The 26,991-nt window shown below is 45.2% G+C and overlaps 1 long non-coding RNA gene across 2 annotated transcripts in view; it reads left to right on the plus strand.

Annotated features, from left to right (window-relative positions):
• The first annotated feature begins 366 nt into the window (after window positions 1–366).
• LOC144375850 (uncharacterized) overlaps window positions 367–26,991 on the plus strand; it is a 71,508-nt gene continuing 44,883 nt past the window's right edge. Inside the window, exons 1-2 of one of the 2 annotated variants that reach the window (XR_013435700.1) lie at window positions 367–482; window positions 4,612–5,693. This is a non-coding gene — a long non-coding RNA (uncharacterized LOC144375850). Of the gene's footprint in view, window positions 483–4,611; window positions 5,694–26,991 lie in introns of those variants that run through there. The other variant, XR_013435701.1, reaches the window with a different exon arrangement.

Consider the following 26,991-nt stretch of genomic DNA (forward strand, 5'->3'; position numbering starts at 1 on the left):
AATGGGCTGTAAGGGCGTCATTTTTGTTAATTTTGTAACCGACAATTTCTTCTCTGGCTTAAGCGGCCTGCAGACTGTGATTTGTTAGTTCTCATTAGAAGGGAAAAGGTGTAGTCCCGCACTCCACGGCTTTCATAAATCACATTTTCAGGTGGTTTTAGCATGCTAGAACATTTCTGAGCACAGGGCCTGACATGAATAATCCCGAGGCCGTGGATCTGTGCCGGGCAGCCTGCACTCGAAGCACTTCTACGATCCCATCTGTGATTCACCGAACATTCGTGCTGAGGCACAGACAAAGGTGAATTAGTTCCAGACAAAAATGCATCAATGCTCTATTGAATAGTCAATTATTAAACACATAATGGAATCCGTGGTTAGCAAGGCATGCTGAAGAGGTGCCATGTTTGCACAATTTCTAACAGGAAAGGAAGGCTGGCCCTGTACGTTTTGAAAAATGAAACAATTCAGTGGTATTGAAGGTAAACTTGGAAACAAATCTTTCCTTTCCTGGGGGGTGGGAAATTTCTTTACTCACATGTTCTTCCCTTAAATAGGCCTCAGGTGGTCCACTCCTGAAGCTCAAGGGCCAGCAATTGTGGAGAGAATGTAATGGGGTGAACTGTCCAGAGCGGTAGAATATCCAGTTGTTTTATGTTGGGGTTTGTTTTTGGCCTTTCTTCAACTTACATGTGAATACCGGGGTGCACGTGTCCTGAATGTGCATGGTGTGGCTTGTCTTCTAGCCCTGTGTCCTTGGCCTCAGTGTCTCCGATGGATGCCAAGCCCTGACTTCAAGGCACTGTTCTGTTCAGTGTAGGTGTGTATCTGCATCACCTCAGAGTGTCCTGGGGTGGAAGAAGCTCTTGGGTGGCTTGAATCCAAAGAGCCCCTCCCCGCCCTCATATCCCTAGCTGGGTGATTAGGATGATGCTTCCTTTAACCCTATCAGAAATCAGGCATGAGTTGTTCTGGGTTTTTCTGCTTGGGCATGTGTCTTGGGGTGAACCATCTTCCTTTTGTGATAAAATGAGTGGGTTAAATGAAAAAAAAAATAGGATGATTAAAAAAAAATCTTTGATTGCTCCGAAAAGCATTGAAATCAGATAACAAATTTGTGAGGCCCCCTGTGATTTGTGGCATAGTCTTAATTCACCTGGGGTGAAATAAATAAAGCTGGGATTTTTTTTTCTCTTATCATTACCTTTGCCTGAGCATGTTGATGCTTCTCCAGCCTCAGCAACTTCCTGGGTAGATGCCACCACTGTTCTGTCACCTTCACTCATTAGAAATTGAACCCAGTTTAAAGTTTCAATCTGAAACTCCATTCAGACCTCCTTGCCAACCTTCTTCCAGAGAAGTTCTATTGTTCTGGGCCCAAGTTTGAGGCAGAACATCGTGATGGCAGGACATGGTGGAGGAGTGCAGCTCTACTCAGGTGGCCAGGAAGCAGAGAGAGGGAAAGGGAAAGGGATCAAAGAGAAGATGAACCTTTCCAGGTCAGAAGCTCAGTGATCAACCTCCTTCAGCAACACCCTGTCTGTCTGTAGTCACACCCCATCTGCCTGCCTTTATCACCCAGTTAGATCACCTAGAACAGACTGATTAGGTTACAGTTCTCACAATGTAATCTTCTACCTCTGGACATTGCTGTGCTAACACAAGGAGACAGCTCATACCCAAACCCTAACCCACACCAATGGTACACATGGACTTTGGGGGCAGTATTCAACTTCCCCGTAGCTGAGGACTTATCCATAAAGAGGCTGTTCAGGCTTTCCTTCATTCCATTCCCCTAGTGCTCATTCCCAATCCCCTTTCAGGAGGAGAGAAGTTCTCTCTGGCGCCAGCTGTCGGCTGCATGTGGTAGTGAAGGTGGTGGTTTCTCTACCATATCCTCACGTTGTTTGTGTGAGCTGTTACAGCCAGCCTCCAAGCTTCAGAAAATCCTAAGAGAGATCCAGGCTGCAGCCTCTGTCTAGAATTTGCCCCAAACTTCAGGGAACACATGTAAAGCTTTTTCTAACAGATATGCTAACCTGATTGAATGCCGATGCACTTGGTTTTTATTTATATACTCTTGTTAGAGCAACACTCTTGGAAGGGGGAAACAGGGTGCAAGTGGCACCAACAGTAGAGGCACTGATGTGAGCCAAGGGTACTGAGCCACTTACAGGGAGATGAGGACTGCCCTCCCCTCTTACAACCTCCTTCAGCCTCCAGAAGCCTCATGGCCTTGGCAAGGGACTGGGATGCTTTTTTTCCATGGACGTGCCTTCTCCTTAGAACATTCTCCTCTCCCTTGATCAGGTAGAGAGAGAGGGTGGCCCAGGGCTGGAGGTACCAGGCCTGGTTCTGCTGTTTCCCCCTAAGTCTTAGGTGGAAAGTCTGGATGTTGAACTCAAATTGCTTTGGGTTTGCTTTCGAATATAGGATACAGGGTGACTCCATTTCCCTAGTCTTAGCTGAAAATTCTAGAACCACTGGAGAATTCTACATCAACACTTTTTTTTTAAAAAAACTAATATATAGGTTGATGTTTTTCCAACTTTGTTGGATCCTCACAAGCTCACATGATTCATAAAGGAAGAGCTTTTGAAATCTCTGATGTTTAAGGGACTTCTGCTTTTCAAAGTTGTGGACTTTAGTTGGAACCAAGGTTCCATGATATTTCCACCTTAGTTGGGAAGGTTGGTCAAAGGTAGCTGTACTTTCTGCACCTTTCTGCATCTGCCTGTGTGTCAGACACTGAGGGACAGTGACGGTGCAGCTCTAAGGAGGTTCCCAGAGGAGGATCCACGTGAGAGGGAGATCTCACACCTCAGGGCCAGGGGGGCAGGATCTCCAGTCAGGGAGGACGTGACTGATATTGCTTGCTGGTCCAAGAAATGGGGTGGGCAGAAAAGGATCTTTGTGAGGCTGAGTTTCAGAATGGGTCTGAGAGATGGCACTGAGGGGCCTGCCACATAGGGGACACCAGGAGACAGAGAAGGCACCATGGTGCACTATAGTAGAGAGATTGTCCACAGAATATGAGATATTCCACAATGTTTAGCCAAGCCCTGTCCAGGAGGGTCCTTCTGGTCTCAGCTGAATCTCCAGGCATGAACAGAAGGGCCTTTGCATCCAATTCATTCTTTCTCATGATACACGCTCTGGACTCTACGGGGGAGCTATTCTTAGCCCAAGCTTCGTAGCAAAGGCCAGACTGTATCTTTGTCACAAATCAGTCTCCAAATCCCAGTAACTTAGTACAACAAGAGTTCTTTTCTCCTTAGACAAAGTCTGGTATGGGTCAGCCTGAGCTGGCTTCCACCTGGTGGCTCAAGGTCCCAGACTTCCTCCATCTGGGTAATTCCATCGTCTTCCCACAAGTCCTCCAAGAGCTGCAGGGCAGACGGGAGCACTGGAGCAGATCTATTCCTGGGTCAACCTTGGATGTCATGAGCTCCAATTTCCTTAATGAACACTACATTTCTTCATAGAGACTTCCGGACGTTTGTCATGTCCAAGGGATATTCCATGTCCAAGGGACATTTCCATGTCCCCAGGAGATGACTGTAATGTACTTGCCCAATAATGTTACAATGAGTTAGGACTGAACTTGTCTGAACTGCACGAGGTGGTAAGGACACTGTGCATTTATAGAGCCCTTTTATTTTCCAAGAGCTTTCCAATTTATCATGCCATTTCACTCTTCCAACATTTTTCTGGGTCTTGTAGTCTGCTGCTCCTCTATACTGTTCAGCTGAAGGAGCCAAGCCACACCTCTACCTGCACAGGTGTAGCCAGCTCATTCAATGGCACCATGAAATGAGGGCGATGGAAGATGGATGGGACTCTCAGGTCCCTTTGGGATCTCCCTCTCATTCTCTCCCACTGCCTGTCTAGGCCTTGTGTCTCTTTCCCACCCGTCTGGAACCCCTTCCTCCTTGCTCACTCCCACTCAGGTCTTACGGAGACCAAGAACCCAATTTTAACGATAGGGAACTAGCACAGGTGAATTGCATCAAATACCAGATGGCTGGACCTAAGCAAAGTACATGGGTTCCAGTGGGGGTCGGGGGAGCTGAATGTACCTGTTCTTGAAATTTCAAAAAGATAACTTCGAAGGGTTCTTGAAAATGTGTTAGAACTGTCAGAAGAAAGAGAATTGACAGTTTCAATTGTTAAATACAACAGCTCTGTTTGGTACGAAACAACGTTAAAGTTGCATTTTTTTTTAAACAAAAGAAGAAAAATAGAAAATTTGAGTTAAACAGGGTGATTTGCACACATGCATTTTCCTTATTCTCTCCTGAGATTCCATTAAAATGGTAGAGATAAACATGGTATACATCTGCAGAGACAAAGAAGACAGTGGGTAAGAGAGAGCTGAACAATGGGGAGGAAGAAACGCAGGCGGTGGAGATGGCAGAGAGGCTCTGTCTGCAGCAGGGCCACCCATCTGCAGCAGGGCCACCAGTGAGCACCTGGGTGGTCCACAGCCAGAGGGGGTGGTTCAGGGACGGGAAGCCCAGGTACCTCCCAGGCAAGGATTGAGACAGCAGGTAAGATGCAAGTCTGCATAGGGAGCAGGAAGGCTCCAGACCTCCTTTTCTCTGGTCCTAGGAGGTGACTCTGAAGTAATTCCTCCAGGATGCTGTGACCTCAGGACACCCAGCACAGGGAGCTCTGGGGGATGCTGGTGAAAGAAGGATCAAGTCAAAGTCCACTGGTTGACTGGGAAGAGCCCAGCCCCTCTCCCTCCCGCCACTCCCACAAGAATGTGGGGGCCCAGCTTAACGTCATAACGAATTTTCCTGAATGATAACTAGAACACAGAAATAGGATAAAAAGAAAAAGGAAAAGGAAAAGAAAGAAGGAAGGACAGATGGAAGGAGAAAGAGAAAAGGAAGAAGGAAGGAAAATTATGGACTCCATCTATAGGTCTAAAGCTAACTAACGGGAGCGGCAGAGATAGAGAACAGACAAGATTGGTGGGAAATTATTGAAGAGATAATATAAATACATTTTCCAGAGCTGAAGAACTTAAGCTGCAGGTAGATAGAGAGGGCCTGCCGGGTGCTCAGCCCGGGGGATGAAAAACAACCCACACAGGCCAAGGATCCAGAGACCGTGCAAAGATCCGAAAGTGGGTAGAGGATATATCATATACAATGAATGGGAAGAATTGGCAGCAGACTTCTTCACAGCAACCCAGGAGGCTGGCGGGTAGAGCAATTCTTCAAAAATCCTTAAAGGAAAAAAATTTCCATTCTAGAATTCTCTGTATGGCCCAACCTTCAAGAAGAATAAAACGGTGACCTCTCAGGCACCCCTTAGGTAGGTACAAAACAGAGACATGGGATCTTGAGAGAGGGAACCGGGATTTGCAAGCTGGTGACAAAAAGTGACCTGAGATGACAGCTGTGCAGCTAGAAAATGACCTTCCAGACAGGGAGCAGAAGGTGGAGGGATCCAGGAGAGATGTTGCCAATAAAAAAAAAAAAAAAAAAAAAGAGGAGAGAGAAACTTAAAGATTTTTTCTTACACCTTTGACTCTAATAAGAACCGTTTTCCAACTGTGTCTGGGTTGAGCATGAATTAATGACTGATGCTGAGGAAAAGCCAGGGAACAGAAAAGGGAAGGCAATTTCAACCTCAGGAAAAATCAAAAACGTATTCAAGAAAATAAATGTAATTACAAGGTACTGTTTGTCTCAGCTTTGAGCAATGTTTTCACGGTCCTAGAAATGTAAACACTACAATGGTTCACCCAAAAATTGTGATGTGATGGAGACGAAAGGTCATATGTATGTGTGTGTGTGTGTGTGTGTGTGTGTGTGTGTGTGTATGTGTGTGTGTATTGGGTCACAGGAGTGAGAGAAGGCTCAGTTACCATCTTTCATGGTAGAAATTGCTAGATACTGTTTAACACACTTACACTTGAAGCACTAGCTGCCTTTTAAGCATCTTATTTAGAAAGACGGACATAAAAATCAGGAAAACATGGGCTGGGGCTGGGGCTCAGGGGCAGAGAACTTGCCTAGCATGTGTGAGGCACTGGGTTCAATTCTCAGCCCCTTGTATCAATAAATAAAATAAAGGTCCATTGACAACTAAATATATATATATATATATATATTAAAAATAAAGTCAGGAAAACATGCACCAGAGTTGGATTTATTTTTGCTCTGGGTTGGGGTGTGCATGAGAGTGGTCAAACAGGCTGGGTTGGAGGTTTTGGTGCAGAGGCTTCCACAATTTTGGGAATCCCCTAAGAAGAAGAATTTCCAAGTTAGGGAACAAACTTTGGTGCAGTTCATTCCAAGGAGGGGCTCTGCAGCTTGAACATAGATTGCTTCCTGGTGCAGCCCCCACCAAGGTCAGGAGACACTGTTCATCACTGTAAACCTTAGGGTGTTATTTATTGCTTCATGCTATGGACTAACACACCATGTGTATCATTTCATGTGCATTTAAGAACAAGAAAGAGCACACCGCTGACATGGGACTCAATGCCACTTCAACTGAACCCCTTCTAACCAGCCTTACGTAGCGCTATTGGGCAAAGGGATCTGCTGTGGCTCCTTGTCCCCCTCTTTGCATTGCTCAGCACATGCGGTCCTTTGTCTCCATTTGACAAGAGCTGAAGTGAATTTCTCAGAGTGCTTTGTGCTTGCCTGAGAGCCTTAATGCTAATAAGTTAAAAAAATATTGGTCTCCTTCGCTCTCCCTGTCCCATCCCCAAGGGTCAGTCATTTAGGGCCCCTTGAACACAGAGACAATTCACCTTGGTCCTAGCAACCATATCAGCTGATGGATGAGCAGTGGAAGACCTAATTTTCAGGAGAAAGCTTCTTTCTCTCTCTGTCTCTCTCTGTCTCTTTCTTTCCTTCCTCTTCCTTTCTTGTGACATTTGGGATTGAACACGAGTGCTTTACCACTGAGCTACATCCAAGCTCTTTTCTAATTTATTTATTTATTTATTTTATTTTGAGACAGGACCTCATTAAGTGGCTGAAGCTGGCCTCAAACTTGACATCCTCCTGCCTCAGATTCCTAGGTCACTGGGATTACAGGCGTGTGCCACCGAGTGTCAGGCTTTGGTTAGTACTTTAGATGCTCTATTTCAGGAGGCAGAGCTCAGACCAGAACTCAGGGTAGTGGGAAGAAAGGGGATTAAGATTGCTGCAAATTTTGGTAGGGCAGAGTCTCTCTTAAATAACTATAGCCGTCTCTCTTCTTGATCCCTTAAAATCACATAAAATAGAGACCATCGTTCTATCAAAGTGGTACAGCTGCATTGGATCATTCAGAATGCTCCAACCATATTCTGCAGACGTGTGGTGAAGGCCAGCTGGGCACCAGACAGAGCTCTGTGCTGGAGGGAGCCCACAAGAGGGCACTTGGCCCTGCCCTTAAAGAGTCCCTGGCCCAGGGTGCAGGCTAGCTTGGTCCAGATCAGCTCTGAAGCTGCTCCCACCTTCCAAAGCTAACTGGACTTTTTCGTGTGCCAAGCTCTGCTTCCAGAGCTGGGGATGTGGGTGTAGAAGAGACACAGTCCCTGCCTTCTGGCAGAGCACTGTCTTGCCGAGGTCCATGGAAGACAGAAGCGCAAGTTGTCCTTGCTTCTGAGAACACTCCGCCCACCTGTGAACAGGAAGCATACCTGTTTCAGTCTAGAGCTGGCCGGGATGACATTCAGGGCAGGTGAAGAAGAAAGTGATTTTAACTAGGGCACTTCTTGTAGATTGGGGTTTTGTCCTTTTTCTTTACCTGAAATGTATTAAATTTATGAGCAAATGAATAAAAAGCAAGGGCACAGATATTCGGTTATTAAAAACATATCATTGTTGAGTAAACAAACTTGAACTTGAAGTCACCACAGGTTTTTTAAAATTCCTAACATAAATGAAAGTTCATCTGTCTCATAGGAAAAGGGTTAAAATCCAAGTGGGCAAATAACACCATTTAATAACAGGCTATGAATCTGAGTAGGCAACTCCCCCAAAGAAGATATAAAGATGGCCAATGGATGCATGGGAAGAGGCTTAACATAATTATCAAAAAGGCAAACAAAGACCAAAACCACATGAGATCCCACTTGATACCCACTAGCATGGCTATACTAAAAAAAAGACAGATAATAAGTACTGGCAAAGATGTGGAGAGATTGGAACTTTCGCTCATTGCTGGTGGGAATGTAAAATGGCTCAGCTACCTTGGCAAATAGTCTATCAGTTACTGAAAACATTAAATATTGAGTTATGTAAAAACTGGAAATTCTTCTAAGTATATGCCTAAGAGAAGCAAAAACATATAGCTACACAAGAACTTATGTTTTAATGTTTACAGCTACATTATTCATGAAAGGTAAGAAGTGGAAGCAACCCACATGTTCATCAATGGGCCAATGGACAAACAAAAATGTGGTATATCCATGCCATGGAATATTATTTGGCCATAAAGAGAATGAAAGATGGATGACCCTTAAGCATGAAGAAATCTTGAAAGAAGCCAGTCACAAAAGATGAACCACAGTGTGGTTGCTATTTGTGTGAAATGTCCAGGAGGCAAATTTATAGAGATAGGTAGTAGATGAGTGGTTTCCTAGGGGAATGATTGGTGATGGGCACAGCGCTTCTTCCTGGGATGACACAATTGTTAGAAAATTGATTGTGGTTTTGGTTGTGCAGCTCTGATTATGCCAAAAACCACTGAATTTCATACTGTAAATGGGTGAATCGAGTGGCGTGTGCAGTTTGTTTCAGCTCTCCTAAAAAAAAAAAAAAAAAAATCCGAGCAGGGAATCAGCTAGTCTTTCCCACACACATTGGGAGTTCTTTCAGGGCAAATCTGGCATCTTCTGCTTCTTTGGTTTCCCATGAAAGTAAGCACAGTGCCAGGCCTCAAGAAGCCTGCCTGTTGATTGACTGGATAATTGAAAAATATCTCTTAAAATGGAAAGAGGCCACGATTCCCCCACCTGTCATTATCAACAGATGTGTGTGTGGGTGGGGGGACTGGGTTGGGGTGTTTGCTCCTCTCCAGTCCTTCTCACCCTGATAGGTGGGTGAGGCAGCAGCAGAGGCAGGAATGGATGGACCTCCATCTTTATTCCAGGTCAGCTGACTCCTGGCCCTCAGCTTGGGCTCTGGGACTCAGCTGCCTATCCATAAAAGAGGGGACAGGTGGTTAAGTCTCCGAGACAGCTTGCTTCCCTGGAGAAAAAAAAGGGATTCTGTCTGGGATCTGGTACACAAGCTTTGCCCCAAGATCTCAAGGTTCTAACTTCCCTCCTGTCCTGGGGAGTCCTTCTTCTGAGCCTCCCGTCTTTCCCCAGCAGAACTCTTGTGAGGGGGAGCACAGCCAGCTCCAGGCCTCCCCCCTAGGTGTGCAGATGGCCACTTTACTGGAGTCCAGGATGAGTCAGGGTGCCTGCTTTCCCTGTTACTTTTTAATCCCAACTTGACGTTTCACTTTCCCCCTGGGCCCGAGGAAGAAAAGGCAGAGCAGTGTGACTACAGTCGACAGAAGAAGATCAGCAGAAGGAGAAATAAGAGGAGGAGGAGGAGGAGGCAGAGGAAGAGGAATAGGAAAGAGCCCCAGGGACGGGGGCTGCAGCCCAGTAGGGCAGGCGTTCTGGCCACTCTGATGAGGGCTTTGAGGAAGGACAGGGGCCGTGACAGCCATAGGGTTGTGGACATCAGTTAGGTGGCCTCGGAGCCCATTTGGGTGGGTGGCATGACAGAAGCGACTTTGGAATCCTGACTGGCAGCAGGTCCCCATCTTTCTAGAATGGCACTCCTGCCCCCACCTGCGGTAGCCTCTGTGGGCAGACTCACTGGTCTCCACGGGGGTCTTATCTCCAGTGGTAACTCAGTATGGCAATGTCCCCATGAAATCATTATTATCCCACTTTACAGATGGCCCCGGAGATGGGCACTTCCTAACACTCTGCAGCGTCAGATGCATCTACCTATGAGGGCCCAGCCCTTTCCACCCATGATGCTCCTCTTCATGGACAAGAGTCTGGGCTTTTCCTCTCTTCACATCCCAGCTCACACTAGGCCACTACTTACAGATAAAGGCATTCAGCCAATATTTGCTGACATTTGAAGTTCGATCTGGGCTTGATTCTGCAGAGAGAAGGCTCCAAAAAATAATCACCTGGAGTATGTCCCTGAAGGTCTCCTTCACTGCTCCCCACAGAGCAGTGGGCACGGTAGGATGAACTTGCCTTTCATTTGGCTAATCTCACTTCACACTCCCAGGGGGAAAGAGGCTTTTAGAGCTTTAACATCAAACCAATACCATATTTCCAGATGATTCTCTTGAGCCAGTCTCTCCACTGCCATAGGCCTCCATCCCTGGGAGAATGGCCATTTGGCTGGGGTAGGATGGATTTCATGCCTGCTGACTCTCCGTGGCTACACCCTCTGGTAGCCATCATGGAGTCTCTGTCAAGATGCTTGTTAAAGACTATTTTTAAAAAAGTCCCATTTAGCATCGAAGAGATGCCAAATATGCAGTCTATAAAGAAAGACGGCAAATGATCACTTCCTCTTCCAATTTTGTCCGAGACCCGAAGCTGGAAGACTTACTGCAGAGTCTATTCTTGGACATTCACGACAGAAGTTTCTGTTTCTATTATTTTTTAAAAACGTCAATCAAAATGTAATGCAATCAGCTTTCTCGGGGAGTCTCTGGATAGTGTGTGAGCCAATGAGGCCAGAACACTGCCAACAGAATTGTCATGGTGGAGGAAAAGGCAGAATATTAAAGAATAAATGCATCCAAATAGATGAAACCAATACCTTCCCAAACACCATCTTCCAACAGTGTTTATGGGGCAGCTATGGTGTACTAATGGAGCCCCACAGGAAGTACGTTATGAGGGCCCTGGATAGTAACAGAAAACACTTCTGAAGCGTGAACACTGGGCCAGATGCTGTTTTAAGTGCTCTGCATATTTATATCATTTAATCCTTATAGCCACTCTAGTAGGTCAGTACTATTATTATGATCTCCATTTTACAACAGAGTAACTGTGTCTCAGAGAGTTTCAGTGACTTGCCTGTAGTCACAGAGTAGAACAGGAATTCAAAACTCAGGCATTTAGGCCCAAAGTGTGGCCTCTTAACCCCTCCCTTGACTGCCTTCTCAAATGCATGCTCAAGAAGGTCATGCGGGCAGGGTCCGGGGAAGCTGCCTGGAGGTGGTGGAAGAAGCTGGATTTGGCATTTGGAAGGGGGCCTCCTGCACCTCCTCTGGCTATTTCCCCATGTATGACTGAAAGGCGCCATGTATTTCTCATACTATTTTGGAGAACATACCAGGTTTCCCAGTACTTTTGCCTTGTGCTATGGATTGAATGTGTCTCCACATTTCCATATGTTGGAAATTTAATCCTCAATGCAACAGCATTGGGTGGTGAGGCCTAATAAGAAGAGATAGGTCTTGGGGGCTCTGCTCTCATGGATGGATTAGTTATAACCCAGGAGGGGTCCTGTAATAGAAGTGAAGTCAGCCTCCTTTGGTTCTCCTGGTCTCAGCCTTTCTCATTCTTCTAATATGGAATGGTGCAGCATGAAGTCCTCACTAGAAACTAGTCCTCTCAGATTTCCCAACCTCCAGACTTGTGAGCTCCCCAAAAGCTTCTGTCATGTGTATCATCCAGTCTTGGGTATTTTGTTATAGCAGCAGGGAGCGCACTAAGACTTCTTGTCTCACATCCACACTAGCTCCATGTAAGCAGGATCTGTGTCTTCATTATCTTTGTGCTTCTGACTCCCCCCCACTCCACACACACACCCCACACCCCACACACACACCCCACACCCCATGGACTGGCTCAGAATAAGAGCTCAGGAAACTTGGTCTGGATGGCACTGTTGACCTAAGGTAGAAAGAAGTGATGAGGAAATCTCAGGTTGGGCAGCCATATGAACAAAACGATGGCAGTAGGAGGGACTGGGGATCTGCAGAGGTCCTGGAGGGCTCATGGAGAGGCTAGGTCAGAGGGTCAAGAAGGTAGAGGCCTTGAATGCAAAGGAGGAACACAATCCACCAAAGTGGATTGTGACAAAGAGAGTTTAGGTCTGACCAGTTCAGGAAATCTTAGTGAACTTTGGGATCATGGGGAGCACTGGAAGATCACGGACCCCAACAAATGCAGACAAGAGCATTGGGAGGGTTTCTGATGTCTGCAAGGGGGCAGCTTAAATGGATTGCAGACGGTGGGTGGGGGGAGGTTCAGAGGAGGACTCAGAATCAGCTGATGGAGCTTCATCATACTGTGAGACAGGTGGCAAGCCCAGTGAGTGGTGTTGGGGACACACTCTCTCCCTCAGCCCTCTCTCCCTTTCCCTGGTGTTGCCACAGAAGGATTCCAGGGGCTCTGTTCAGCGTCACCAGTTGACTGCGTCCTGTTGGACACCATCAGCTCTACACAGCGTTTTTCATCACAGTTATCTTTCCCGCCTCAAGGGGTGAGTCTACAAGCCTCCATCTTTCCCCCAAGGCTGCAATTTCAGGCATTATTTTCCTCTCATGCAAGGAACTCGACTCTTTTATCCTACCCCATAATATAGGATTGGGAAAAAAAATAAGAATTGCTCCCTCTCAGCGAAATTGATGCAAATGCCAACTCTGATTTGAAAACAGCCCTGTCATTGGGAAGCCGAGTTTCTCCCTTATAAGCTATTCTTGAGTTCCCAAGAGAAGCAGAATAATCATTTATAAGAATAATAAAATCATTTTCTCAGTTTGACAGTACCTGCTTTCCAGCATAGATGGCTACGAAGCAGGTGCTGTTTCTTAGGACTGTGTTTTTCTAAAGAAATAATCTCTTTTAAGCACCGCCAAAAAATAAAAAAATAAAAATAAATAAAAAGTGCTGGTCATTTAGCACTAGAAGCTCCCCAGAATACCCTTAGCTAGTAACTCAAAGGTAGAAGTGAGGAAGTGATAGCTCCTGGTTGATTTTACACCCCTTATCTTTTCACCTTTGCACACTTAAGATTTTTTCCCCTAACCTAAATGTTCTCTTCTCTTCCTCAAATTCATTTTCATCTTCTGGCCTCTGATGGTTAATTTTGCATCAACTTGACTGGGCTAAAGGATGCCCAGATAGCATTATTTCTGGGTGTGTCTGTGTGGGCTTTTCCAAAAAAGATCAGCATTTCAATCAATAGGTTTAACAGGGAAGATTCTTCCTCTCCAGTGTAGGTATGCAAGATCCAATCTGTTGAAGGCTGGACCTGAACAAAAGGGCAAGGGGAAAGGCAAATTCTAATTCTTCTTGATCTGGGATATATGTCATCTCTTGTCTTTGGGTATCGGAGCTCTGAGTACTCAAACTTTTGTGCTGGGACTTACATCAGGTTCCCTCCCTGGTTCTCAGGCCTGTAGACTTGAGTTGAATTACATCACCTATTCTCCTGGTTCTCCAGTTTGCAGATGACAGATTGGAGGACTCCTTGTCCTTGTGTGACCCAATGTCCACAATTTATAAATACCACCCCATCTCCTATAGTTTCAGTTTCTCTGGAGAACCTTGACTAATGCACAGGCCTAGAACAACTGACATCTGTTTGCTGTGGATGTCCACAGATTTCTCCTCGTCTGCTGGAGACCTTATGAATTATAGTCTGAACCATTTGAATTATCTCTAGCAGATTCTTTGATGCTGCCCTTGGATTCTGTTAGTTTTCTCTTATCAAAGAGGAGGCCATTGGATGAGGGGTTAGTAGCCAACCAGACCTGGCTCTACTATTTACTGTTTTATATTCATTTCTCTGAGCCTCAGCTTCTGTATCTGTAAATGGGAATTATAATGATAACTTCCTCGGTTGCTGTATAAGAAAATAATTTGTATAAAGTTGTCATATGAGTAAGCTCTCAATTCATGGTATCTGTCATTATTATCTTATTCCTCCTCCTTCTGCTCCTCCTCCACATATCATCATCCCGTATATCTCTAAAGAAATAAAAGGTCTGAAGCACACATCAAATGTTCAATACAGGGTTAACTCATTCACCAGGCTCAGTAAGCACAGAACCTAAGGCCCATGATAATTTCAGGGACCCATAAAAATCATTATAATTGCTTTTAGGTTTAAAACTGAATCTAGCCTGTGAGTGGTGTTGGGGACACTCTCTCTCCCTCAGCCCCCCCTCCCTTCATAATAACATTCATAATTATAACAATGTAGTGATGAAATACAATTTTTATTTTATTTATGGAGAAGTTGGCCCACAAAGGCAAAAATTTCTACAGCTGGTCCATGAAAGTTATAAGGGGGATCTGGCTCAACAGGCCTTGGTTAGGGTCCACCTTTGGGGCTGCTATCAAGAGGACAATGTACTTCCAGAGGAGGAGGGTGTTGAAGCCTCAGGGCCCAGTGCAGGACTGGGTACCTGGCAGGAGCCGAGGAAATGTGAGTTATTCTTCAGAGACAGAAAAAAACCTCCTGTCTTCCCTAGCAATCCAAGATATGCCATGTGACTGAAAGGTTCTCAGAATTTTTATAGATTCCAGAAATGTTAGCATCAGTGATCTGGAGGAATAAAATCCAACAGAAGAGAAGAATCACTGTTTGGCAAATAGACTTTAGGCTTGAACAGCTTAGGAAATTTAAAACATCATTTCCTTGGGCAAGAGTGAATATTTGTACTAAGGTTAGAACCAGAATTCTCCAGAGGCTTTCATAAAGGGCTGCTTTAGAAACCGTGAGGGAGGCAGCCTACCTCCGAGTCTTCTCTGGCAGTTAGAGTCCACCAGCAGAGGCTACCACCCAACCCTCCCACTTGAACCTCCTTTTACTTTCCATGGGGAGGTCAGGGAGGGAGTTGAGGGAGAGAGAATGCAGGCCTGTATCCATCCACTGAGCCCTGGGATGCAGGCCCCAGAGGCCAGGGAGTCCTGCTACTCTCATAGATCCAAGAAGGATTTAGCAGTGGGCTCACTCATTAAGAGGCTTGATTTTGGGTGTCTTGGGAGAAATTTACCCACACTCATCAGGTACTTCGCATGGAGACTCTTAACCTTCCACACGTCCTTTGGTGGATCCTGTTAGCATTTCTGTCTACATCTGAGGAAGCTGAGGCAGAGTTCAGTGAAGTAACTTGCTCAAGGTCAAGTCTGTTAAGTGATGGAGCCAGGAGTAGCAGCCAGGCACTTTGTTCCAGAGATACCGCTAGCTCTCTGGTTCTCTTGCTGTATGCTCTCTTCTTCTGTTCTTTCCTTCTCCTTTGTGAGGACCGTGGGTGCCACCGTGGAGCTCCTCACAACCCTTGGTTTGTACCCAGCCCTCAACATCTGTCCACACAGGGCCACTCCTGTTTACCATTTATTTATTCATTTCTTCCCCCATCTCTGATCCCTACACTCATTCCTCCATCCTTCACCGTCTCCTATGCTTACAAGTTTTATAGAAAAGTTTAAATACTGTGAAAGTTGTCAAAATGGAGCTCCTGTGTCAAACCTGAGCAAATAAATAAAAAGGGTTTGGAGGAGATCACATGTGGGTGTATCGCTGATAACAAAAAGCATCACAAGAGACTTGACCAGAACCGCCGCCTTGTACAGAGACCAGTTTTAACCTCACACAAAAAAATTCTTCAGCAAGGACATCTGCCTAGTATGCCTGTCCAACCTTGGACTGAGACTACTCTTATTATCGATCTTTGTGGTGAAGGAAAATTGTTTCAAAACAACTTATGTAACCCTCCTCATTTTACCTTTAAAAACCCTTGTCTCCCTTCGCCTCCCTGAACACATCCATAATCTAGTATTGTGCACGCCTACTCCCAGAAGCAATGTTCATTCCTGATGAAATTCATTATCTTTCTCTATTTGTTATTTGGATTGACAATAGCCATGTCACCTTAGAACATCTCTGGAAAGGTTTTTTTTTTTTTTTTTTTTTTTTTGTGTGTGTGTGTGTGTGTGTGTGTGTGTGCACAAGCTTAGGTTCTAATTTATATAAAAGGTGTTGACCTATAAAATTCATTCTGGTTCTGACTTTTTCCATAATTTACTTAATTATCCTTCCAGTGACCTCCAAATTTAACTTCCTGTGATTAGAATTAATAACATTGTTGATAAACATCCTCCTATTGGTTCCCTTACAAAAACTATGCACAATCTCCTGGGATGCATAAATGCAAGTAGAATTGACAGATTATAGACATAAATAACCATTATTTTCCCAAGTCCTGCTATGTTGCTTTCCAAGACAGTTGTGCCAACTCAAACTTCCAGAAAGAGGCCACAGTGCTTTGAACTCTTCACATCCTCTCCTTGACAGCAAATCACTCACTTTTCCAATTTCTGCTTCTCTAATGGGTGTAAGCCACCACCTTATTCACGATGTAATTTGCATATATGGATTACTAGGTAGTAAGAAAATTAACTTATTATTCACTCAGCTTTCTACTTTCTGACTTGCTTATTCATATCCTTGTTTGTTTAAAAGAAATTGGGTTTCTCATCTTTCCTCAATGATTCAGAGTTTCTGATCCAGTCTAGAATAAAAATTAATTCATTATTGGCATTAGATACTGCAATATCTTCTTTCAGCCTGAAATTGATCTGTTAACTTTGTCTGCGGTGCTTCTTGTTAAACCCCATGACTATTATGTTGTGATGTTCATGATTTTTGAGGATTTTTTTTTTGTCTTATGGCTTTTGCATTTGAGGATTTGATTATAGGCATTCAAGTTTACTTTCTTCTATGAGTTTTATACTTTTACTTTCTGTGCTTAGGTTTTTATTCCATTTGGAATATTTCAGCGTAAAATAACCACCCAGCTTTCTTTTCCTTATAGCCAACAAATTCCTAACTCTGCTGACTAAACAACACTGTCTCATCTCTCTGTGGAAACGCCTTGATCTTCTTGTGTTCTTCTATATAAAGGGTACCATTGGTCAATTGGGTACCATTGGGCTACTTGGTAATATTGGTCTTCTTTGTTCCTATTCCAGTATCATTCTGTTATCACTCTTATGGCTTTATAGTAGCTTTTACTGTCCTAGAGTACATCTCTCGGCTCTTCCATTTTTATTGACTTAGCTATCTATGATTCTGTATTTTTCCTAGAATATTTTGCAATGGGTTTGTCAAGTTCTTACAAGAACAACTGCCATTTTGTTCGAATTGCATTGATTTTTTTTTATATTCAAATGGGGGATTTAACTTGTTTACAATATTAAAATGTCACTGAACATGGTGTACCTTTCATAGTACTCATGTTTTTATGTATAGATTAAAACGAATCATCATATAGATTTTGTTAGATTTGTAGAAACTTTACCTTTTTGGAAGTTTTGTTCTAGCTAATATCTTATTTTTGAAATTTATGTTCCATAATTGATGACTGTCTGTATGGCAGAATGCTATTAAATTTTGTGTGATTATCTGACATTTAGCATCCTGGCGAAATTCTCTTAAAGTTGTAATAGATGGCTGTAAATATTTTTTTTGTTTCTTCTGTGTGTATCTTGAAATCTATTTTATTTTAAAATTTATTCTTTTGCCTCTTTTTTTCCCCCCTTGGTCTTATGGCATAGTTGGGGATCTGAAGTGCCTGGTTAAATGGTGCTACAGACAGCAGAACTACTTTCTTTGTCCCAAAAGAGTAAGTCTCAAGGGAATCAACTCTTCATGCCTCTGTTGGAGTCCACAGCTAAAAGGTTATAGGACCACAATTTGCCTTTTCTTCCCTTAAGATTTATTCGCACTATGCTTGTGAAAAGTTTGCCATTTTTACTGGGAGAATGGAAATCATTTCATTCTTGATTTAAAAATATTGGCCTTCTTTACATCTAAGCAACACAGCACATTTACCAAGAAGACAAAAGGACACATTCCTTTCTGTTGAAACGGCCAGTGTGTCCAATCTTTCTGCTTGGCTTCTATTTGCTCCAGATTCTCCCTGTAAATTTGACTAAAGGCACCCAATAACACTCATGCCACTATCTGCGTGTTTTGCTGCCTTGAAATTTTCTCTACCAAATAAGTTAGCCCACCACATCTCATGGTTTGTGGGAAGCTGAGTTTATCAAAAGTCTCAGGGAATGAATAAAAGCACATCCAAATTCTTTGCCACACAGTAATAAGGATGGCCCCTAGTCTAAATGCTAACAGTCCTTATTTCTACCTGAAGTCTCATAAGCATAGCTTTTACTGTCTGTATTCCCACAGATTTCTGGTTTTATAAGTCTGCACAAGAATTGCCCATTAAGTTCCACTTACAGGATTGTAGGGTTCTTCTAGCCCAGTCCTCTGAATTTTCCCCAACTCCTTTTGCAAACCAACTGTAAATACTCTTCCTCATCGTCAGGCATATGGTAATGGCAAACATCACCCCACTTCTTGGAACCAATTTACTGTGCTAGTCAGCTTTCTATTGCTGTAAGAAAGGTGAGATAATCAAATTACAAAGAGAAAATGCTAATTTTGGCTCACAGTTTTGGAGGTTGTACTGTATGATATATTGTTGGTCTTATTGCTTTGGGTCTGAATATGTGGTGGGGCAAAACCTCATGGTTGGGAACAAAAAGAGAGAGGAAGAGACTGGGGTGCCACAGTCTTCATTTGAGAGCACAACTCAGTGGCTGGAAGACTTCCCAGTAGGACCCACATCTTAATGTTTCCACCAGTTCCCAGGAGCACCAAGCTGAGGACCATGCTTTGAACATATGGGTCTTGGTGGGGGGGAGTATTCCAGGTTCAAATTATAGCAGTAAGGAAAGTTTTCATTAATTCTCCCTCTTTCATTAGAACTCACACACTGGTTATACATGTAGTAATGCAGCTTCAACACAGTGGGTGGACATTCAACCAGAGGAATGAGTGAGGCACCCTGGATCCATGGAGGAGGGAATACAGGTGGCTGTGACCAGGGAGAGGAGCAGAGTGGCCTTGTAGAGTCAAGTTTTGGAACTGAGTCAAGTATGACATTGAAGGGTGAGTGGGAGGTTTGGAGCACACTTGGGTATATGGAGTTATGAGATTCCATCAAGGGCTTAGGTTTTTTCAAGTCTGGCAGAATCAGGTGTGAGTCAACTCCTCACTTATAAGCTGTAGACCATCAAGAAAGCAACTTAGGCCGGGTGCAGTGGTTCACGCCTATAATCCCAGCGGTTCGGGAGGCTGAGGCAGGAGGACCACAACAAAGCCAGCCTCAGCAAAGATGAAGTGTTAAACAATTCAGTGAGACCCTGTCTCTAAACAAAATACAAAATAGGGCTGGGGATGTAGCTCAGTGATTGAGTCCTCCTAGATTCAATCCCTGGTACAAAAAAAAAAAAAAATGAAAGCAGTTTAGCCTTGCTGAGGCTAAATAAATAAAGCAGAGTAGATAATTCTAACCATCTGAGTTTTTAAGTGAGATCAGAGGTGATATAAGTAATGCATTCAGTATATTCCCCTCCCCACCAACTCACACACACACACACACCACAGATGCATACCTGTGCACATACACATAGACATGCAGGCAGGCAATGGGAATAACTAGAGTTCAGATGGATCATCTGGTGAATAGATGATGGGACAACCATCTATGTACAAATCAGCAAGGTCCTAGTTGTGTTTTGGAGAACACACAGGCAGGGAGACGTGGCCTTAGCCACTGCCCTGGTGTGTTTAAAGAACAGACTGAGTCCATGCTGCCTCTTAACCCCCAGTGTGAGGCTCCAAGAGCAGACAGTGTGGTGGCAGGACCTGGTCTTGTCCTTCTGGTTATGCCTCCTAATGGCTCTCCCTGGAGAAGTCAGGAGTGGTTCTCAGGTGTACAGGGATTGTGACAATGTCCAACAACAAGGAGTCGTCCCTTGGCAGAGAATTCCCTTCTGAGTGAAGACCAGCATTTCTGTGCCTTGCCCAGGGAGTTACAGAGAGAGAGCCACACACTCTTGGTGTCTATCCTTAGGAAGGATTGCTCTCAGGTGGAGTTGGTGATCTCTAGATCTCCATTCTGAAACTCATCAGGATGCTGGTTAAAGACCCCGGGGTGGCCTTAGTTTTTGGCTCAAACCTGCTTCAGAGGAACCAGACCACATGGCACATACGATTATGTGTGGATTCAGGCTCTGATCACAATGGTCTGAGTTTAAAGTCCAGTGGTATCACGTAGGAGCTGGGTGAGCCTGGCCAAATCATTTAATTTCTCTGAAACTTGATTCCTTACTTGTATGTACCATACCTGTGTTATAGAATTGTCAAGGGAATCAAACGGAATCCTTTGCACATTTTTCTGGCACACGGAAAATGCTTAATAAGTGATACATACCTGGGTGGAAATGCTTGGTACAAAAGGTGGCACTTGAAAGAGGAACAGATGTTTGCTAGGCGGCTCTGCTGGGGGGCTTTTGGGTGGGAGGGAGCAGATGAACAAAGGCCCTGAGGCGTGAAATAGCCTGACATTTCAGGTCGCTTTAAGTGGTTTTGTTTGGCTGGGAACATAATGTAGGGGAGAGGAGAGACGCGTTGTTGGTGGCATGCACAGAGACAGTTAATTATAGACAGGCTTAGGTGGCTCTCTAATTGCTTTGTGTGCATCTCTGGCTATTTCCCTAACATCGGAACCTCCTCTTTGGTACTCTGCTTGATGGTCAGCCCAGGCCAGGCATCCATGAGAAGTGTCGCCCCTTCAGATCAGCGTAGTGAGCCAAGGCGGATAGGAAACTTCAGAGGTTTGGGGCTAGGAGACCTGAATCCTTGATCCTGAGACCCTCCAGCCAGCCCCCCCCCCCCCCCCCCGCCCTTCCCGACCAAAGCCCTCAGCTGCCTCTCTGCAGGATGCAGGCAGGTTGCAGTTTGGGACACCAGTGACCTTGCTACTTCTCCAGCCACTGGCTGCCAACGGGTCCTAAAGCCAATGAGACTTGTTTCCATTTTATTACAGCCGCATTTCACTCCTAGTAACAGTTCTGTGTCAGGTACAGCTAGATAAAGTAGAGTGCTGTGTGTGTCATTGGACAGGAATTTATTATAAGAATTAGAGTTTTCACAATGGTGGAAAGAGTCGGGAGGGGGAGGTCTGTGTTATGGGATGAATGATATCCTCCAAAATTCGTACCTTGATGTTTTATTCTCCAGTGCCTCAAAATAGGACTGTGTTTGCCGACAGCATCTTTAAAGAGGAAGATAAGCTTGAATGAAGTCACTGGCATAGGCCCGTCCCTAGAAAGCCCATAGGTTGAAGGTGTGCTCCCCCATGCAACAATGCCCAGGGGTGGGGCCTCTGGAAGTGATCGGATCATGAGGGCTCTGGCCTCATGGACAGATTAATCCATGGCTGGACTCATAGCTTCATAGGTGATTGGGGAGGTGGTAGGGTCTCATGGGGGGAAGTAGGTCACTGGGGTGTTCCCTGAAAGGTTTGATTTTGTCTTCTACCCCTTCTTCTCTCTGCTTCCCAGACACATGAAATGAGTAACTTGGCTCTACCATATGCTCCTCCCCATGATATTCTACTTCACCATGGGCCCGTGGCTATGAAGCCAAGTGACCCTGGACTGAAACCTCTGAAACCATGATCCGAAATAATCTTTCCTCCTTTTAAATTGATTTTCTCAGGTATTTTGTCACAGTAACAGAAACTGACTCATGCAGGTCCTGATCCAATATGACTGGTACCTTCATGAGAACAGTGTATTAGGACACAGACATGCACAGAGGAAGATCAAGCAAATCCAAAGTAGAGAAAGACAGTCATCTACAAGCCATAGTGTGAGGCCTGGGAAAATCTCAGGATTTTCTAGCCTCCAGAACTAGAAAATAAATTTCTGTTGTTTGAGTTACCCAATCCGTGGTATCTTATTATGGGAACTCTAACAGGCTAATGGGATCTGGAAAGGGAAGATGGCAAACCAGAAAGAGTCACTATCCATCCCTCTAAAGCCCTGTCATGGATGGACAAGATGGAGTTTGCAGAGAAAATTCTGAGAAGTCAGGTATGTCCAGCTGTAGAAAGGTGAAGGTAGAATTAATGGAAACGCACAGGGAAACCTGTGGCATACCTGTAGCTGCTACCTCCGTGGTATCCAAGCATCTGGTGGTGGGTCTGAGCCACTGTCGGTGATTAGGGATAGAAATTAGAACAAAGAGCCAGGCACACAGTAAGGGAGGACAGGCTGGGACTCATTGAGTACTTCTGCATCTTTCTCCATCTCTGACCTCAGACACCTTCAGGGAGAAATGGTTTCTGCCTTACCTCCACTTCCCACAACTCAAGCAAGTTCCACTTTCCACCAAGTGGAACTTGAAACCGTAGACAGAAGGGCGTTCTGGGAAACAAAGGTTAGAACTGGACCAAACAGCTATGAGAATGGTGCAGCTCACGAATGCTTTGAGATGGCTGGGGGGAAGAAAAAGGAAATCTAAGATATAACAAAATATAGGCCTATCAAAAACTATAAACCTCATCGTTTACACATGAATGGTTCTTAGAAGCCTTTTGAAAGGAAACCCATTTAATTTTGATCTTTTCCCAAATTTCTTTGGCCCCCCGAAGTCTCTTTCTCCTGGGGACGGTGATATCCATAGACTCAGAATGGATGTGGGAACCGCTACCAGGTGGAGCCTGCCAAGCAGGTGCCCACCTTCCTGCTCAACCTTCCTCTGGACCATGCCCCACCACCTAGACAGTAGTCCTCCCTCAGAGGACTGACTCTTCTGCATGAGAGTCCTCCTCTGTGTCCTCCTGCCAGCTCCTGTCCTGCTCCTGGGTCTGCATAGCACCAACCTGGAACATCCAGCTCTCCTCCTAGTCACCCCCTGTGGGCTGAATGGGACAGGGCTAAGGGGCATGAACCTCAGCACTGAGGTTGTGTGTGGGGATCCTCTGTGGAATCTTGCCTGCCTTTTCTGGCTGGCTGCCTTTCAGCAAGAGTCTGTTCCCCCAAAATGTCCCTTGGGTGACAGATTCACTTTTTAAGCCATTAAGGGTTGCCTTCTCTTTATCCCCACAATAGTGTCTCACTCACCCTCTTACACAGCACGATGCTCCTGTTATGGTTTGGATGTGAGGTGTCCCCCAAAATCTCACCTGTGAGACAATGCAAGAAGGTTCAGAGGACAAATGACCGGACTGTGAGAGTCTTCAGCTAATCAGTGAATCAATCCCTGATGGGACTAACCGAGTGGTAACTGGAGGCAGCTGGGGTGTGGCTAGAGGAAGTGGTTCATTGTGGGGCGTAACTATGGGGTATATATTTTGTATCTGGCAGTTGGAGATCTTTCTCCACTTCCTGATCATCATGTGAGCTGCTTCCCTCTGCCCCACTCTCTTCTGCCATGATGTTCAGCCTCACCTCAAGCCCCAAGGAATGGAGCCAGCCTTCTATGGACTAAGCCCTCTGGAACTATGAGCCCTCAAATGAACTTTTCCTCCACTACAATTGTTCTGGTTGGGATTTTGAGACATAGCAGTGAAAAAGCTGACTCAAAACAGCTCCCTTGAGCCAGACAGTGTGGAGCAGAGTTGATAGAGAGTCTCCTGGGTCCAGGAAGGGCCCCTGGGAAGGAAGCACAAACAAGCCTCCCACTGGACACGTGGGTCCAAAGTGCATGCCAGACGAAGCCTGTGGTTTTAGAAAGCAGGACAGGGATTATTATTTGGATAACACTTTAAACATCAGCCAGATGTTTCTAAATCTATTGCCTCAGGGTCCAGGCTATTGTGATGTTTGCACTCTGCCCTACCAGGTCCTGTGGATCTGAACAAATACGTTCTGGAGATGTATTTGAACAAATATACTGGAGATGCCAGAAATCCTGGCTGTCAGCCCAGACAGAGACCGAGCGGAGGTGGGCTCTGCACGTGTATCCAGGCTCCTGTTTTTTCTTTGTCAGTTCAAACATTCATCGAGGACTTTAAAGCTAAGTTTCCCCTAAATCCAACCAAGCCTTGGAATTGGAAAAATTAAAAAAAAAAAAAAAAGAAAAGACAGACATATTTCTGACAAGATTACAGCCTTTGGTTGGCTTGACAGGGCTTTAAATAGCTGTTATTGGGAAAGCGCTGAAGAGTCTAAAAAGAGTGCATTCCGGTTCTCGCCTCCTGCACCCCCCCACCCCCAGAGGTCAGTGGGCAGAAGAGCTATAATTATACTTCAAGTGGTTTTAATGACACAGGAGGGAATTCTGAAGACTGAGGCTGGAACAAAAGCAGGCGCCTATCTTCAGCTGGGCATGGTTCACAAATCTCCTAGCCTTTCTCCAGATAAAAACAGTCTTGAGAATTCCTGAGAGATGAGGTTCCCTGGAAGGGGGCCTGGAGATGGAAATAGATGAACTTATTTTAAACAGCTTGTATCCCTGGCCTTAAAGACCCACTTCTCCGCCCTTCAGCTCTGTGTAAACCAGGGCTTTGAAGACTGAAGTATTTGGGGGTGAGTTTTTCTATATTTATTGGAAGAAATTCTCCTGTGAATGAACATTCCTAATCTCTCTCCCGAGGAAGCAATGTCCTTAGAAAGTGCTGTGTTTGTGTGTGTGTGTGTGTGTGTGTGTGTGTGTGTGTGTGTGTGTTATTTGGGGAAGTGGCTAAGAGGTCACCTTAGCTAAAAACTGGCTTTCCCCAGCTTCCTGATATGGGAATGGCTAAAATGCTCTGGCCACTTGGGACTCCAGGGAAGCGCAGGTGGCAGAGAAGGAGAGCATCCAGAGGACTGGCTTTCTAGACTCTAAGGCCTCCCCCAGCTGCCGGTTCTGTCTAGAGCTGACTCAGGCCAAGTAGCTGCATTTCCCCCCAAGGACCAGCAGAGGGCGCATGGAATAGAAACCAATCCCCTCCAAGGGCCTCAGATGGGAGCCTCAACAATTCCCATTTGTTTCTCTGTTTTTGACACCAAAGGGACAGCCAAGGGCCCCTCCTTGAAGTTGTAGGTGGATTTATGCTCCTCAAACCACCAGAGACACTCAGAGTCCCCTTTGGGCACTGGGCTTCCCACAGAGGATGACAGTCTTAATGAAGGGTGTCCTGCTGCCTGGATCCTGAGTCCCACCCAAACCCCACGCATCGAAAGCCTTGGGAGAGTGGGAGCAGCTGCCCCCATAGCAGAGAACCCCAGTGCACTGTCACAACCTGACACCTGGGAAGCAATGTGGCCTCTCAAGGAGGAGGCTACTGGAATAGAAATATTTTCCCAGGACTAATTAGAACAGAGCCAGGTAGGAGAGACCTGGGCCCTGTCATCCTGGGAAGGATGACAACTTAGATAACTGGGTGGACTTTCTGGCTGGCAAGAGGGGGCTTAGCATGAGGAAGAGGCAGTGAAAACTTATAAGAGAGAGCTTTATTTTATTGTCACCCATTTCTTTTTTATTTGAGTTCTATTCCTTACCATAAAGTGTCTCAAGGACGCAGCTCCATGAGTCCCGACTGGGTAGACACCCATGTGGCATCACCTGGATCAGGATACTGGGCATTTCTGGCACCCCAGAAGTTTCCTTTATGCCAGTTCCTGGCTAGTGCCTACTGCCTCCGGATGATCACTGTTCTGACTCTTGTCCCCATGGGTCTGTTTTGCCTGTTGTTAAATTCATATCGTATGCTCACGTTTGTGTCTGTGCCAACTGTCCACTTTGTGTTGGACATTGATGAGTCATTCTTGATGCCAGATGGTATGTCATTGCACGGATATACGACAATTTGTTCATTTGTTCCTCTAGTAAGAATACTTCACTTTTTTATCGGTTTTGGGCTATTTACAAGTAAAGCTGCTAGGAGCATACATTCTTGTACAACTCTCTGTGAGGACAGATGTAGTCGCTTCTGTTGTGTATGTGTTGGGAAATGAAATCGCTGGTTGTAGGGCAGGTTTATGTTTAGCTCTAGTAGATAGATGCCACCTCACAGCTTTGTGGAGTGTTGAACCGACTCACATGGCTGCCAGCAGCGAGGGGAGCTACACTGGAGGGCTTTTCAGCCAGGATTGCCACTGCCTCACGTCTGGTTTGATTCCACGCTGCTTTGCTGGTTCTTCCTGCAGATGCCACTACCCCTGCCCTGGCCATGACTAGGTTTATGAACGCATGATTATCTTAGTAGGACTTTTGAGTGTAATCTGAGTTCAAGGCCAGGGTCAGTCCATGATCAAGGGATCAGTCTGTGGTCAAAGAAAGAGGGAGACCACCTTCCAAGTCGGATGGTGGTGCCTGGCGGCAGGCGCTCTTCACTTGCTACAATGCTAGTGTCTGTGATAATGGTGGAGGGATAACCTACTGAGCCTTAGCCTGGGTCACTGTCTCCTCCAACCTCACAATCACCTGTTATGGTAAATAACATTATTCCTGTTTGCAAATCAATGAAACCAAGTCCCAGGGAGGTTAGCCGGCCCACCCTAGGTGGAAGGGCTTGGATGCATGCCCTCCTCTAACTACCAAACCCACCGGTTTCTTTCCTTTTTTTTTTTTTTAACATTTACTTATCCTTTGAAAATATACACTGGTTACAATTTCAGAAGTATACAAATATAAAGAAGAGCATGCTGTCCTTCCAGCCCCTGATCCATTCTTTTCTTCTCCCCAGAGCCAACTACCATTACCAGCTTCCTGTGTGTGCTTCTGGAGAATGTCTGCTTCTACAAACACAGACACCCAGAACAGTTTCCCTGCTCGAGTAGGGTCCCACACCTTCCTTTCTTCATTTAACAAAACATGTCGGGTTGCTTTTCGCATTGGAATACACAATGACCTCGTTTTCAACAGCTGTACCAATTTATTTAAGCATTCCTATTTTGGTGGACATTTAGATCATTTCCAATTATTTGTCATCATGAACCATGCTGCCACAAATATCTGCACATATGCTACTTTACTCATGTCAACATATCTGCAGGGTGAGCTTCTAGAAGGGGGGATTGCTGAGCATACTTATTACGTTCCATAAATATTGCCAACCTCACCCTCCACATAGCAAAACCTGCAGGCCAACCTCCAAAAGTCCAGGAGACATCTGATCCCAGAGAACTTAAATCCTCATCTCCAC

This window comes from Ictidomys tridecemlineatus, chromosome 3, assembly GCF_052094955.1.
Source record: "Ictidomys tridecemlineatus isolate mIctTri1 chromosome 3, mIctTri1.hap1, whole genome shotgun sequence".
Lineage (NCBI taxonomy): Eukaryota > Metazoa > Chordata > Mammalia > Rodentia > Sciuridae > Ictidomys > Ictidomys tridecemlineatus.